Raw genomic sequence first — 13,664 nt, 5'->3', positions numbered from 1 at the left:
CAAATAACTTCCAGCCCAGATAAGTCCTCCCTCAGGCAGCGTGTTGAAGACAACAAAACGCAAATCCCTTTAACTGTAATTTGTACATGGTGCATATTTTTAAAAAGCACTATTGGAAACGAATTTACTAATTACACAACAAGTGTCGTGTCAAGATGCTTTTGTTCTACATTAGTATATTAGTCGTTTTGAAAAGAACTCTGTGGCCGGGACCCCTGCTGGGACCTCAGCCGCAGTTTAAAGATCTTTGACTGGGGTGTGATGAATGAGGCTGCTGGGCGAGACTAGCAAACGCAATCTGCTGCGAGCGGGGACAGACACTGACCCTGCCATCAAACACCCAGCCGCTGATTTACACATGGCTAGAAAGCGCTCCACTTCCTTCCTGTTGAAAGTGCCTGTGGTCCTTTAGCGTTTCTGTGATCAGAAATACGGCAACAGGCCCATGCATTCATTCCGCTCGGGTCAGGTGAAGAAGCCAGGCAGGTGAGGAAAAAAAAAAAAAAAAATGACAAGGTAATGTTACCTCCTGGAGCTGAATGAATACACAAAGGATGCATGTCTGGAGCTCATTCGTCACGTCTTTCCCAAGCCTTACAGTGCCATCGCATAGATTGCAGACGGTCGAGTCACAGAGAGCAGAGAGTGTTTGAAGGTGGTGGGCAGGGAGCGCCAGGTGCAGAGGTCACAAGAGAGGAAGAAGAGGTCTTCTTTTCCCCCCTCCGAGACGGGATTTACCTGAAGTACAGCAGCCCAACAGAGGCTTCTTTCACCTGCAGCATCACCGGGAGGGATGGAGTAAAGGCGCAGAGGAGGGGGAGCGTGTTGAAGTGTGAAAACTAGAGACCAAGATCAACAAAAGGAGCTCTAATGGACTTTTGAGATCCAGGTGGGGGACATGAAAGAGGGACAGGTACGGCACTGAACCTCTGAGGTTGTTCATTTACACAGAATTGTGTCCAATAAGAAGGTGAATACGGTGTGCGGGAGGTGCAAGAGCAGCAGCAGACTGTCCAAACAATGCGACAGGTGTTACCAGTAAGACACAAACTGTCTGCTTGTCATTATATTTGCTTTAATTCGCATCCAGATGAAGTGTTTCCTGTCGGCAGAGACGTCAGAGCGGGTAAAGCAAAGCTGGCCACTTATCTCTATCATACAGACGCTGGGCCTCTGGTCCTCCATCACTTCACTTCCTTGTTAACAGGCTGCACGGTAACCACAGCGCCACGCAACTCTGCCCATGCCCCCCTGGGGAAAAGGCCACCTCAGCCCGTTTGATGTTTCAGCGCGAGAGGCGAGCGGCAGACGTGGACGCTGAGACAAATGTTTTTTCCATTAATCAGCCGGATGGCGAGGATTGATTTTAGTGGACACACAGGTGAATCTCATTTCCGTCTCGGCTTAATCCGACATTTCAATTTACTCCAGCTTTCATCCACCAACTCGAAAAAAAGTAATAGATTTTTGTATAATAAATAATTCAGGTGATTATGATTAAACCTCCCCCCGTTCCTCCCCTGCGCTGAGATGCTGCGCTGGTTGTGGGGCCAGGCGTGCCTCTCCACGCCGAAGTGTCGACGGGGCCCCGAGAGTGGACCGTCTCTGTTTCTGCCAGGACATTAATCACTGTCACACTCCTCTCTTTCTCTGTCTGCCTCCGTCTGAAACAGGCCCTCCTGCCCCCGCCGAGAGCCACTTCTATCACCATAGTAACCAAAGCCGACCGCGAACCAAACTCAGCAGTGTTGTGGAGGTAGCGGGGCACAAAAAATGTGTTTACGATTGAGCATTTGAAGCCTGAGCGGTTCTGACTTATATGCCTGGCACTTTTTCTCCCACTTTGCTGACACGAGCATCAGACGTGTCGCTGCTGACGGCCACGACAACCTTCTCATTGTGCGCTGCAGCCGATCCTCGGGTCAAACATCACATGAGGACTTGGGTTTGGTGCCATTTTTCAAGTGGTGGTCTTTTGTTCAGAGACCTCTCTCAACCAGGGTTTATCCAGAAGCATCAGTATCTTGGAAACCCATTGAAGATAACCTTGATAACCTTGGGCTAGGTTTTATTCTTATATCCCCCTGCTCCAATTATTTAATTTCTACCATCGACATAGCGTTTAACAGTAAGACCATAACAACTCTTGAATGGCATCTGAACATCCCCGTTTTAAATAACCGGTGGCATTTGTGTTAAATATGATCTACCTGGATGTTTACTTTCTATATGTGCAGTTTAGATCATCACTAAAAGCATACAATGCTCCATTAAATCAACCACTGAAAAGAGATCTCTTGCACACAACATCATAATAAAAAGGTTTGCTAACAAACCTGCACTCGCTGTCTACTGTATCTTATAAACCTCTGTATACTGAACAGGTATGGTCCAGACACCTCTAACACCTCTGATACATCCTGCTTAATGACTCCACCACCCTGCACTCTGCGCAGATGGGCTTGTTGGCAGCCCTACACGTGTTTTCCACTTGTTAGGATGTAGCTCTCTCTTGAAAAGTGGTTTGCACCTAATTGACAAAGATTTGAATTGAAGTGCTTTGCGACTCCTCTTCCATCTGAGTATATCACAATATAAAAAAAAAAAAAAGTCTCTTACTAGCCGTCTAAACAGCGGCAAAGAAAAAGCTGGCGTTCTCCATATTCAATCATTTACTCCATAATGATACGTTAAAGCAACTCTATTGTATGGCACCGCTGCTCAACACGAGCCTTTCTGACCCCTCCCCATTTTCTCTCTGTCATCCAAACACACATTCCCCGCTGAATCATTATTTTATGTTTACTATCTTTGGATGTTATCGCTGGTGTCAATGCATAAGTTGAATTTCAATAACGAGGAAGAGGGCCAGACTCTGAAGTGCTTGCTCCTGCGCTCGGTGCATGGACCTGCGCTCGTATGTCTTCTCCATGTTCAGCACCAGTTAGCTAATGAGCCCTTGATTAAAGCGCCTCTCGCGGCACCATCCCCCTGCAAGCCGCGACTCCAGAAATGAGCCTGAAGCTCGCACGCACCGTGAATCACAAATCAACCACTTTGGTGGAGAAAAAAAAAAAACTCCACTCTGTCAGTTGGCTTGGGACCAAAAACATTCTGGCAAGAGCCAAACAGAAAGGTCGAAAGACAGAGTCGAATAATTTCTCCTGATCGTCTGGCAGGTTAGGCTGGAGTACAGCTAGGTGCTCATTGCTACCCAGGTCAAATAGGAAAAGCTATCACACGCAGACGCTGAATAATAGCCGGTCTGGGTCTGTGTGAGAATGCTGAGATGTTTTGGCATCTGAGATGTGAAATAGAACTATTGCTGCCACACAAAGGAGGATGAAGTCTCTGTTATTGCTTCCTTTTGTCACTCAGAACCAAGCCCCGTCTTATACATACAAACTCTTTCTGCTGATGTTCTGGAGAAAATTGACCAGAGGCACTAAAAGCAGATTGGGGGGGGGGGGGGGGGAATCGTTGGATTGAAGAAGAAAAAACGACTATGAATGACACATGAAAGATGATATTATCAAGTCGGTGCGATAGCGTGTTTCACCGTGAGGCTACGGAATATGTTGGACGCAGTGAATAGATAGACAGATCAGGCAACAAAAGGTGTTTTCAGCGTGGTAGCTGAGGATCGATGTAATTATCCAATATGCAGGCCCACTGTCTCCGGGTCAGAGTCCAGGGACAATGGTAATGTGCAGCATAAAACATTTAGAGGCTCTGCATTCTGACAGCGGAAGATAAAATTGTCATAAAAATGGAAATAAGAAATAATAGAAGATTAACAAAACGATAAAGGATAAAGGAGCCATCAGAAACTAAAGAAAAACAGCACCACCAAGGTCTTTGTATGTGTGTGCTGCACTGCATCTGATTATCCAGCTTCTACACCCGTCAAAGGACCCGTCCATGTTGTTCTTCTCAGACTACTTGTGATGCACGCGTCCTGTGTTTGGCCACACACTAATACACGTGTATCAGGAGCATGATGATGAGATGGGAAAAACACATATTGTTTTTTTTTTTGGTTTTTGTTTTTTTTTATATTTCGTTTTTTATTTTGCTAAGAAACTGTTCGCAGAATATTTGGTTTTACAAATAGAACAAGAGAACGGCCTTTGTCAAGTCCCCTCCACTGCAGATGAGAATCATGGCAGCAGAGTTTTCGGTTTAGAAAAGAATTGTGTCAGCGTGCCCTGGAATGTTTCAGTGTTCCGGACGGCATGTGGAGAAATACCCGTCGTATATATTAGCTGTATTTACGGAGTTTAACAACGATTCACATGCATAGGAAGACACCGTGCACCCAACTCGACAGTGACACCCACTTTTAACTCGATTTAAGTCTTACTTGTTCACAAAGACTGTGAAGCGGATTTTCACCTCGCGTTGCTGGTGCGAGTATGACAGCAGGACCCTTTGTGTGGATTGGCTGCAAACAGCCGGAACACCTGACTGCACATCAGCCGCAAGCGAGCGAGGGTGCGTTCACCTCGGCCTCTGACTCACCTCAGCACTCACTCAGAGACTGTTCCATTTCCCTCCAGTCGGTTCATTTTCCTCTCTCCTCTCTGTGTGTTCATGAAGTAAAGCACACTTACCCCCCAGGCATCAGTCAACAAGGACGAAGAGTGACTAATTACAGTACATTACACCCAGTCCACCTCCGCAGCTCACTGCTGCAGACAGGTTGACAGGTTAGATGGAAACGCACTGCAAAACTAAAAAAAAACTAAAAAATCACTTCACGTTTGGTGTGAACACAAGGGGATTATTTTCACCAGACAGTATGACTGCAGAGATTTAAATATGTCACACTTGCATAGATTTTTTTATGTTAAAACCCAAAAGTGGTTATTACCAAATAACAGACACCCTGAATAGTAGACAACAAACTGGATTCAATGAGCATCAATGTGAATCTTAGTTTTTTTAATCCAACATGATTAAACTGGGAGGATCTACAGGGAACACTGGGGCAACACTGGTCGATGAACTGATTCAGCAGGTCACACAAATCAGAAAAGAGCTTCCAACAGGAGGGAAATAACATTTGTGTAAAGTTTTGTACCGTCTTACATGTTCTTTCTGCTCTTGTTACATTCATCATTATCAGGGTAGACCTGAGAGTTAATCGAGACAAAACTGTTTGGCTCACAGACTGATGGCTAATATTTTTCCTCAGTATAACGGGATTTGAAGGCGATGTGGATCAGGAACAACAGGAGCTGGGACAAATCCTGTCCAAGCGTCCAGGAGAGGACGGAAACAACACTGAGGTGAATGAGCCGGGCAGAGTTTTCCCTCTCCAGCGACTCGCCACTCGCTCAGTGAATTTAGCCATTAAATTACATTTCCAGCCAACGTCGGACGAAGGGACAACTGCTCTCATCATATTTAGTGCTGCAAAATCATTAGGCGTACACTGCAAATCACAGCCCGACATGCGGTTGTCCAATTACACATGCTTCAGCGATGGAGGGCTGCGGGTAAGAGTGGCAGTGGAGACCAGCTGCCGCCAATCGCCAACTGCTGGTTCTGTGCCCACTGTGGCACATGTAGAAAAACACACATATGCACACACGGACTTACAAACAGACACATCCACAAACGGCGGGCTGCTGACTGGCCGAGATGCATGTGCTGCTCTCTCTAATGAGCCAGTTATACGACCCGCGAGAGGCAGTCAGTCAAAGCGTGATACTGGAAACAAACCAATGCTAATAAAACTTTAGGTAAACACATCAGGCTCTCTGATCTACGCCGGCTAATAACCTCCAAACCTGCAGGTAATTCTGAGATAACAAAGTGAATCGGTGGCAGACTCTTACAAACACAGCAGCACAAGAGGTGAAATGTGTCATAAAGTCACCTTTTTTTTCCCTGTCAGCGTGTCAACACATAGCCGGAGTCCCCAATATGACCTAATCCAAGCCATGTTTGGAGGGCTCACCACAAACCTGAGCACAGACTCAAGACAGGAGTTCAGCACTCAGCCTGCGACTCCATTTGGAAGAGATAGAGGCATTTTCAAGCGTACAGCAGGGTGAAAATGAGCCTTATTCCATTAGGGGAGTTTTTGAATGCAGGGCACAATGAAGGCTGTTCAGAGTAAAATACCTGAAACCCAGAGATCTTCCAGAGGAATGCTGAGGATTCAGAGCCAGAGTATTGGTTTGATGAAGACGTTTGACACAACAACACTTGTGCATTTGACAAAATAGTTTTTTATATCATATTATCACTTGAATTCTGTATCGGGGCGTTCACTTTGCCTAATCTTAGCAATTAATATTGATGTTATGTTGTTTTCCCAAATCCCGAATTTCTTCACCGTGAGGGATCACAAGCATGGAGAAGGTGTGAATCATGCGCTGCGGCCTGCACGTCCTGCGATGTGACCGCTGGGCTTGTGTGCATTGTGATGTTGATGCCGAGAAGATGTATTGTGAGGAACCACATGAACCAAATCATGATCTTTTCATAACTCTAACCATGTGGATTTTGTACCTAAAACTAACCGGAATATAAACACAGAACTGTCATGAAATCAAGAATGAAGAATCATAAAGTTTTCTGTGGTCTGCAGAAACACACCTCGCCAACACAAATACGTTGCATAATGTCACGAGCGTTTTCTGATGTGCCACATCTACGCTGAAAGCCTGCTCCAGCGTGGACGATTAAAAACTAACTGGATGAGTTTAGGGAAGGATTGCATTCACGGATAAAAGAAACAAATGTGAGCTGCTGGAGGCAGATGGGAGCAGAGCGCAGACCCAAGACTTTTTACGGCGAATCGATATAACAACATCATGCTGTAAATGACCAGTTGTGGCTCCAGTGAGGGCAGTTATGAAATCCGGTGACACATTACTGGCAGGAAAGCGCAGCATAAAACTATTTCACAATATTAGAAAATGTGGAGAGGATGACAGCACTCATAACAGGATACTGATGTCATAGTGACCCAGCTCGACTCTCCTAAACTGTTAAATGGAATGAAAACTGGTAATAGATTATCTGATGGGAGCCCCCGGGAGAGTGTTTCTCAGATCTCTCATGAGTACTCTGAACATTCATCAGACCTCTAACTTAAGAGACCTGTCCGGCGCCCTGTAAAGCAAAAACGAACAACCTGAGAGCCCATCCAGCTCACAGGGCCGCGGGTTCAGAGTGGTATTAAAGCAGCGGAGCGGGGACAATGTTCCCACCGTCCCCACAATGGGCTCAACACCCGTCTTCCAGCCCAGTCCTCCGGGTCACATCAAGCCTTGAATAAGCTCCCTTCCTAAAGCTTCTAGGGGTTTCAGCCATGCGTCCAGAGCATCAATGGGAATAGTGTTCCTCCCCCCACAATGGCCAAATCAACTGTGGGAGCACTTTCTCCTCCTCTCGCGCCCCTTTTATTCTCGCCCCGCTCAGACCTTGCCGGGGCTGAACAGAGGAGGGACAGGAGAGAAAAGGCACATGCCTTCACGTCCGCTTCGCACGCACACAAAGAGAAAAATCAAATTGCTCAGACATGCACGCATGCGCGCACGCACGAATGAGCGCATGCTTGCACACAGCACACACTCACACCTCGCCTAATACCAAGGGGGACAACAATGAGGAAGGAAAAGAAGGAAAACACTGAGCAGTTTGGCGCCGCGAGGAAAACACCTTCAGTTGAAAAGCTGTCTTTCAAATGGCCAGCGGAGGAGAAACACAGTGAAACTGTATATTCTCATGATGGTCACCAAGCAGCCAGAGTTACATTAACCAGGCCTGCAACAAGTCGTTATTCTGACTGGTGATTAATCTGTCGGTTTGCTTGGTTTTTCATTTGATGAACTGATCGTTCAGAATCTCAGACACCACAGTGAATTCTTCGGACTGCCTTTTCTTTCCGCACCGCAAAACCTCAAAACCTTACGATGCATATTTGCGTAATTTCTGTTTAAAATACTGCACGACACTTAATACGGAGAATCATGTAGAAGTGGGCTTTCAATGTTTTTGAGGCCAAGGACCCGTTAGCTCATGGAGGGACAGAGCAGGGACACCCCACTACATATATGTATGAAATTCTGTGCATATTAAACCAGGCTTTGGCTAACATGTAGGGCAGCTCGTAGTGCCATGTATAAATAAGTCAGCGGCAGTGGTCGCTGGCCGATGTCAGGCACATTAATGTCACTGTTTAAATGTCTCCTGTGTTTTCTGAGGAGGAGGGCCTTGCAGAGTCTCTCGCTTGACAACAAAGCAATCCACTGTGGCTCACAAGAATGTCTGTACACCTGGGTAGTGCTACAGACGGCTGGCTAGTTAGGGGGCAATAATATGTAGTTAGCAGGCTAGCTCACCTACATGGATAGGTGCCACACAGTCACTGGGGATAGCTGAGTTAGCTTGCTCACATGATGGACTGCCATCAGTGTTGTGCAAATGAAAGGTTTTCTAATGAACTTGTCTTTGCCCTTATGTTGGGTTCATGTTCATGTGGATATAGGAATAGCATTTTCGCTGCCATCCTGCAGAAACCCTGAAGACCCCCTGGTCCTCGAGGACCCAGGACATAGACAGCAGCAGCTCAGTGACACATAGGACACAACTTCTGCTTATAACATTGGCATGAGTTTTTTTTTCTTATTCATTTATTTATTTATTTATTTATTCTTATTTTTAACAGTAGGTTTCATTTAAATTGCAATTATCTAACTGTAGCATTAACAGAATTGTGTTCTTATTTTATTTTTTCAGAATTTAGACTTGAAACTAAAAATAAAATGTGCACAGTAAAAAACAAATGCATTCTATTATTATTACGTATATACAACACGGACAAGCAGCACATCTTCACATGCATGGAGCTGGGAACAACATATATCGCTGCATGATTACATATCAAATGTGATAAAAATCCACCTCCTGTATTAAACAAGCACTCTATGACTAAACACCATGAGATGGCATCATATTAGCAGGGACGTTTTCTTCTGGACTTCATTTCCCTGCTTGACAGACTGTTCGCCCCTCTCATCTCTGCTCATCCTGTTTGTAAAGGTACAATGGAAGCATCACGGTTACAGGGGAGGGCAAACAATGATGATAACGTTCCAGAGACGAATTGAGTCTGTTGGGTCGCATCAAGCTTTAATTAGCGGGCCTGCAGACGGAGTGCAGAGACGCTGCGGCCGTATCAGATTTCACAGACGGCGTGTCGAGGCAGACAGAGGCCAGGTTACAGACACGGCGAGCCGAGGCCACGCTAAGTGCACTCTGCGCTCAGAAACAATGAGATAGACAGGCAGACCCAGACAGGCATCGTGGAATTATTCACTTCCACCCACCGGCTCAGGCGGCAGCACGCACACCGCCGGCCTCCGTCTGCTGACGGCTCAAAGCGTCTGCTTATCACGGCGACATATTCTCATCACCTGCGGACAAAACGGCTGGAAGAAAGTCGAGGGGAGATCCTCGTCAGGGTGCTGCTGGAGTGAGCTGTGTCTGAGTAGAAGCTGTGTAGAAAAGTGGCCACAGAACGCGCTCACGTCAACATCCAGGCAGAAATGTGCATGCTTCTGTACAGGCTGACAAAACAGCTGAGGAGCGATTCATTTGGAATCGAACGAGGAGTGCGCTGAATGGGAAAAATGGCAACATTTATGTGAGCGCCGGGGGACAGCGTAATAACGCTCAGGTGACAGGGCTGCGGCGCTTTGTATTCTGGGTATAAAGAGCACAGTGACTACTGAGGCCGGGGCTGCCACCACAAGCCACAGCGCCTGAGACTGTGATTTCAGATCTGGCATTATATTTACATAGCAGACAGCCGCAGACTGTCAATGTGGCTGCAGTGTTCTGAACATATATATATATATATATTTATATATATATATATATATATATATATATATATATAGAGAGAGAGAGAGAGAGAGAGAGAGAGAGAGAGAGAGAGAGAGAGAGAGAGAGAGAGAGAGAGAGGCACTTTAAGGCAGCGTCTCTCTGCGTGTCTCTTCACTCCTCCTCGAAGCGTCTTGACAAAAACGCGGTACGTTTTCCGCTCTCCCTGCATGCGGACAGATTTGTTTTTTTCCCCCTCAGCGTGCCCCGACCTAATTACCATGTGAATCCTGCTCAAGAAGGCCACTTTAAAAAAGTCTACAATCTCCCCGGCTTCACTTTGGCATACCAGGTTCAGGGAGTGGGAAAACAGGGAGCAGAATCAGGATGAGCGGTCCGGCAGAGCGCGTCTCAGCCGGTCACTCAGCTGCCTCGCTGCCGCTCTCTCAGCGTCCTTCCTTCCTTGTTTTTTTTTTTTTGTTTTGTTTTGTTTTTTTTAAAGCGTGGAAATGCATCTTTGTCATGGCCGCTCTCAAGTCTGGATTCATAAAAAGAGCATGAGGTGTTAGAGCGCATAAATAAACTGAGGGGCTGGTTTGTATGAGGGGCGACAGATGTCCCGGAGTGCTTGTTTGACGTGCATGAAAAGCCAAACCGCTGAACGACAGAGTCAACAGCAGAAACATCACGCAGGAGAAGTCGTCACTTTCTTGCGGTCTATGCAAAGCTTGCACTTTGAAAAAACATTCTGATAACTCCGGATGGACGGATTTATTTTCCTTATTTCTTTTTTTTTCCCCCAGACCTGCAGATATCTGAGCGGTAACCGTGCGTCAAAGCGGGCCGAATCACACGTGTTATCTGTGCCTGCGTGTTATCTCCTCAGACAGAACTCTCACACACTCGTGGGGGGGTCACACTGAACATGGCACCATCATCATTCCTCGAGAGCTGATATCGGTTGGAGGCGAGGACGGATCACGTTCTCCGCACATGAAACTTTCATATCCGCTTGTCCGCTCTCGGATGATGCCCCCCCCCCCCCCCCCCCCCCCCTTTACAACAGAGAGGAGCTGCACGGCTTCAATACGCATCATTAAAAATGTGATGAAGAGGCCGCCAGCTCACCTCCACACCCAGCACATTTGTTAATGAAAATGAATTATTAATCGACATCGGGTAGCCACAAAGATATCAGACCCCTAAACTTTCACACACTGTAACTAGAAAGACCCGGAGGAGCAGAGAGAAGGGGAAAGTGAACATAGAGGTGGTCTAAAGAGGAGACGGGGGGGTGTTTTGTTTCACATCTCTTTTACTCTGCTGGTCTGGTTCCCCCCCCCCTCCGGCCCTCAACCAGGACCTGTCAAGAGCCCTCATAAGTTCATCAAAGATGAAAACCTGTTTTCCATTTGAAAGGACTGACCGGGGATACTGAAACAGCTCTTCATTATAACAAAAGCGTTAATCATCCATAAGACAAGCATGTGGGCCTGACAAAACCTGTGAGAATATATGAATATCCATCAAAAGATTGTGGGGGGGGGGGGACATGGGACTTTCACACGTGTTGACGAGAGGATGAAAACAAAAAGCGAGGGCGGTGCCGATTGCTGTTTTGATTTTCAGACGGGGGAGAGAATTGGGCTGTTTGGATGTGAACCAGGAGCCTGCGCTGTAGTTGTGTGTAGAAATGACTCTGCTGAGAGAGAAATTAGAGGAATAATAGCTGCGAGAATGTCAGTGTTTCGTTCACTGGAACTTCATCGGAACAGAGTGATTTCAGGACTCCGATGCCAATATTTCCTGTCTGGAGTGAAACGCGGTGGTTTTGACAAAGCTCAACAGCAACACTAACTTGTTATGTTATCTGACACACATTTCCCAAACCTTCAAAGCAGCCGTGCTCGGCAGCGTTTGAGAGCCATCTGAGTGTTAATGAATAATAGAGGGTCCTTCATCGATGCCGTTGAAGAGACTGAGGCTCGATAAAAAGACAGAGGAGAAAATAGTGCGGCGCTAAAAGAGCCGCTGAGCCCCGGTGGCGGCTGCACGCTGTTGCTGGGAAAAATAAATAAAATAAAATAAAACAGCTTTCAAGTGAATAAGTTGTTTGATTAATTTAGCTGCGTGAATGTGATATTTTAAGCCCTCCCCACAAAAAATACCAGCTATGGACTAAATGCCTCTGAAAAGCTGTGCCGCCTGCAGATAAAAGCTTGTTCAAAAGTGCTTGACATTTAATCACCGAAAGCAACAAAAAAAAACACCACACAAGCAATAATCCATTAAAGCAGAGGCCCTCCCTGCATGTTTCTCATCTGGCCCAGCCTGAGTGAGTGCTGCACCTTTGCTCCGGCGCACAGACGAGCAGTTTGAAACCACAGCACAGTCCGGCCGGGCACATGATGCAGCAAACTTCACCTGGCAAGGTGTTCTCCCAGCTGCACAGCGCTGCTCAACACTGCCCTCTGTTGCCCCGCAGCAACACAGCCCGTCTCCCGCTCCGGCCGGGCTTCAGCGAATAATCAACTTAAATACACGCAAGAGGGAATCGTCCTGTTTTACAGCGCTGCATTTCTTTGTTCAACATCCCCACGCTGGGAAGCTTTCTGTTGGAATCTTCTTTGGAATTTGGTACAAAAGAGATCTGGAGTGTGTGAGTGTGTCGGGGAGAAATGGAGAGGCAATTCAACCAAGTGACAAGCTCATGAATAATGACTTTCTGAGCTGAATTTGTGTGTTTTCACGCAGAATTAGTCCGACGAGCATTTGCACGGATTTGGAGACAGCGAAGGGGCATAAAAACACTCGCGCTGTGCGTAAAGGCTGCGCATTCCGCGCGTAAAGGCCAATTTGTCAATTGGGAATTGATGAGCAATGAGGTCATTGTAGGCAGTCTGAAGTCAAACGACAAAAACACACGAGCAACAAAGAGATGGTGACGTCTGTGTGTTTCAAATGAGGTGATTTTGTTTTAATAAGGACAGTTTGTGGAAAACGTAACGATTGAAACGCACAACTCTCAGACAAACCCCGTCATGAAGTTTCCCCCAATTATTACTTTTTTTTGTTGTTTTTAAGTTGTCCTCTTGTCTGGATGGGGACCACGGGCAGCGTGCTGCACAAAGTTAGTTTGAGACAGTGGTACTGTGGCAGGCTCAGGCAGCTCCTGCAGCCCACAAACGCTCCTCTGATCCTGGGATGAAACGTGAGCGGAAAGTAAAACCGGCGTGGCATAAAGGAGCTGCTAACTGCCCTGAATAACACATGCTATCAACGGACAAATCAGCTCGCCTGAAACAGCCAAAGTAGGGGGGTGAAGCGAGCAGGAAAGTGTTTGACATTTAGAATTTAAAAATGCCACAGCTCTGATCCAGAGAGAGACGGACCCCACAGCGTGGTTGAATAAGGCTGACGTTAATGATGGAGGAGGGATTTTATTCTATCTAAGCAGGTTACTCACGCTGAGGCAGGCTATTATCTGCATGTTTCTCCCCAGAATAATAACAATAAAAATAATAATAAGAAGAAATCCAGCACCTTGGTCACTGTCCAGCACATCCGTATCCCCTGAAACCGCAAATCTAAAGCGGGATACAAGCTGGAAACTGGAGCACAACACACCTAAAAAGTGCTTTTGTGTCCGTCTTTTCAGCCATCTCGCCACGGAAAAGAGAGAAAAAGTGATTTCTCCGTCTTACCTTCGAGGGTGTTTGTATTCCCCAACTTGATGACAGGCAGCGATGAGGAGAGAATCGGACTCGCACGCTCAAGCAGTGGAGACAGAATAGAGACGGGTTCTACTGTTGTGTCCTCAG

General features: G+C 46.5%; 1 protein-coding gene across 4 annotated transcripts in view; it reads right to left on the bottom strand.

The window, feature by feature from the left end:
* Positions 1–13,664, bottom strand: part of sema5ba (sema domain, seven thrombospondin repeats (type 1 and type 1-like), transmembrane domain (TM) and short cytoplasmic domain, (semaphorin) 5Ba) — a 181,228-nt gene extending 167,564 nt beyond the window's left edge. For 3 of the 4 annotated variants that reach the window (XR_005077041.1, XM_037110216.1, XM_037110218.1), the window contains exon 1: positions 13,548–13,664. The gene's annotated coding sequence lies outside the window, so the exon portion shown is untranslated. The remainder of the gene's footprint in view (positions 1–13,547) is intronic. The other variant, XM_037110217.1, reaches the window with a different exon arrangement.

The sequence above is a fragment of the Acanthopagrus latus genome, chromosome 9 (assembly GCF_904848185.1).
Source record: "Acanthopagrus latus isolate v.2019 chromosome 9, fAcaLat1.1, whole genome shotgun sequence".
Classification (NCBI taxonomy): domain Eukaryota; kingdom Metazoa; phylum Chordata; class Actinopteri; order Spariformes; family Sparidae; genus Acanthopagrus; species Acanthopagrus latus.
Note: the sequence above shows the minus strand (reverse complement) of the source record. Positions and strands in the feature narration are given on the sequence as shown.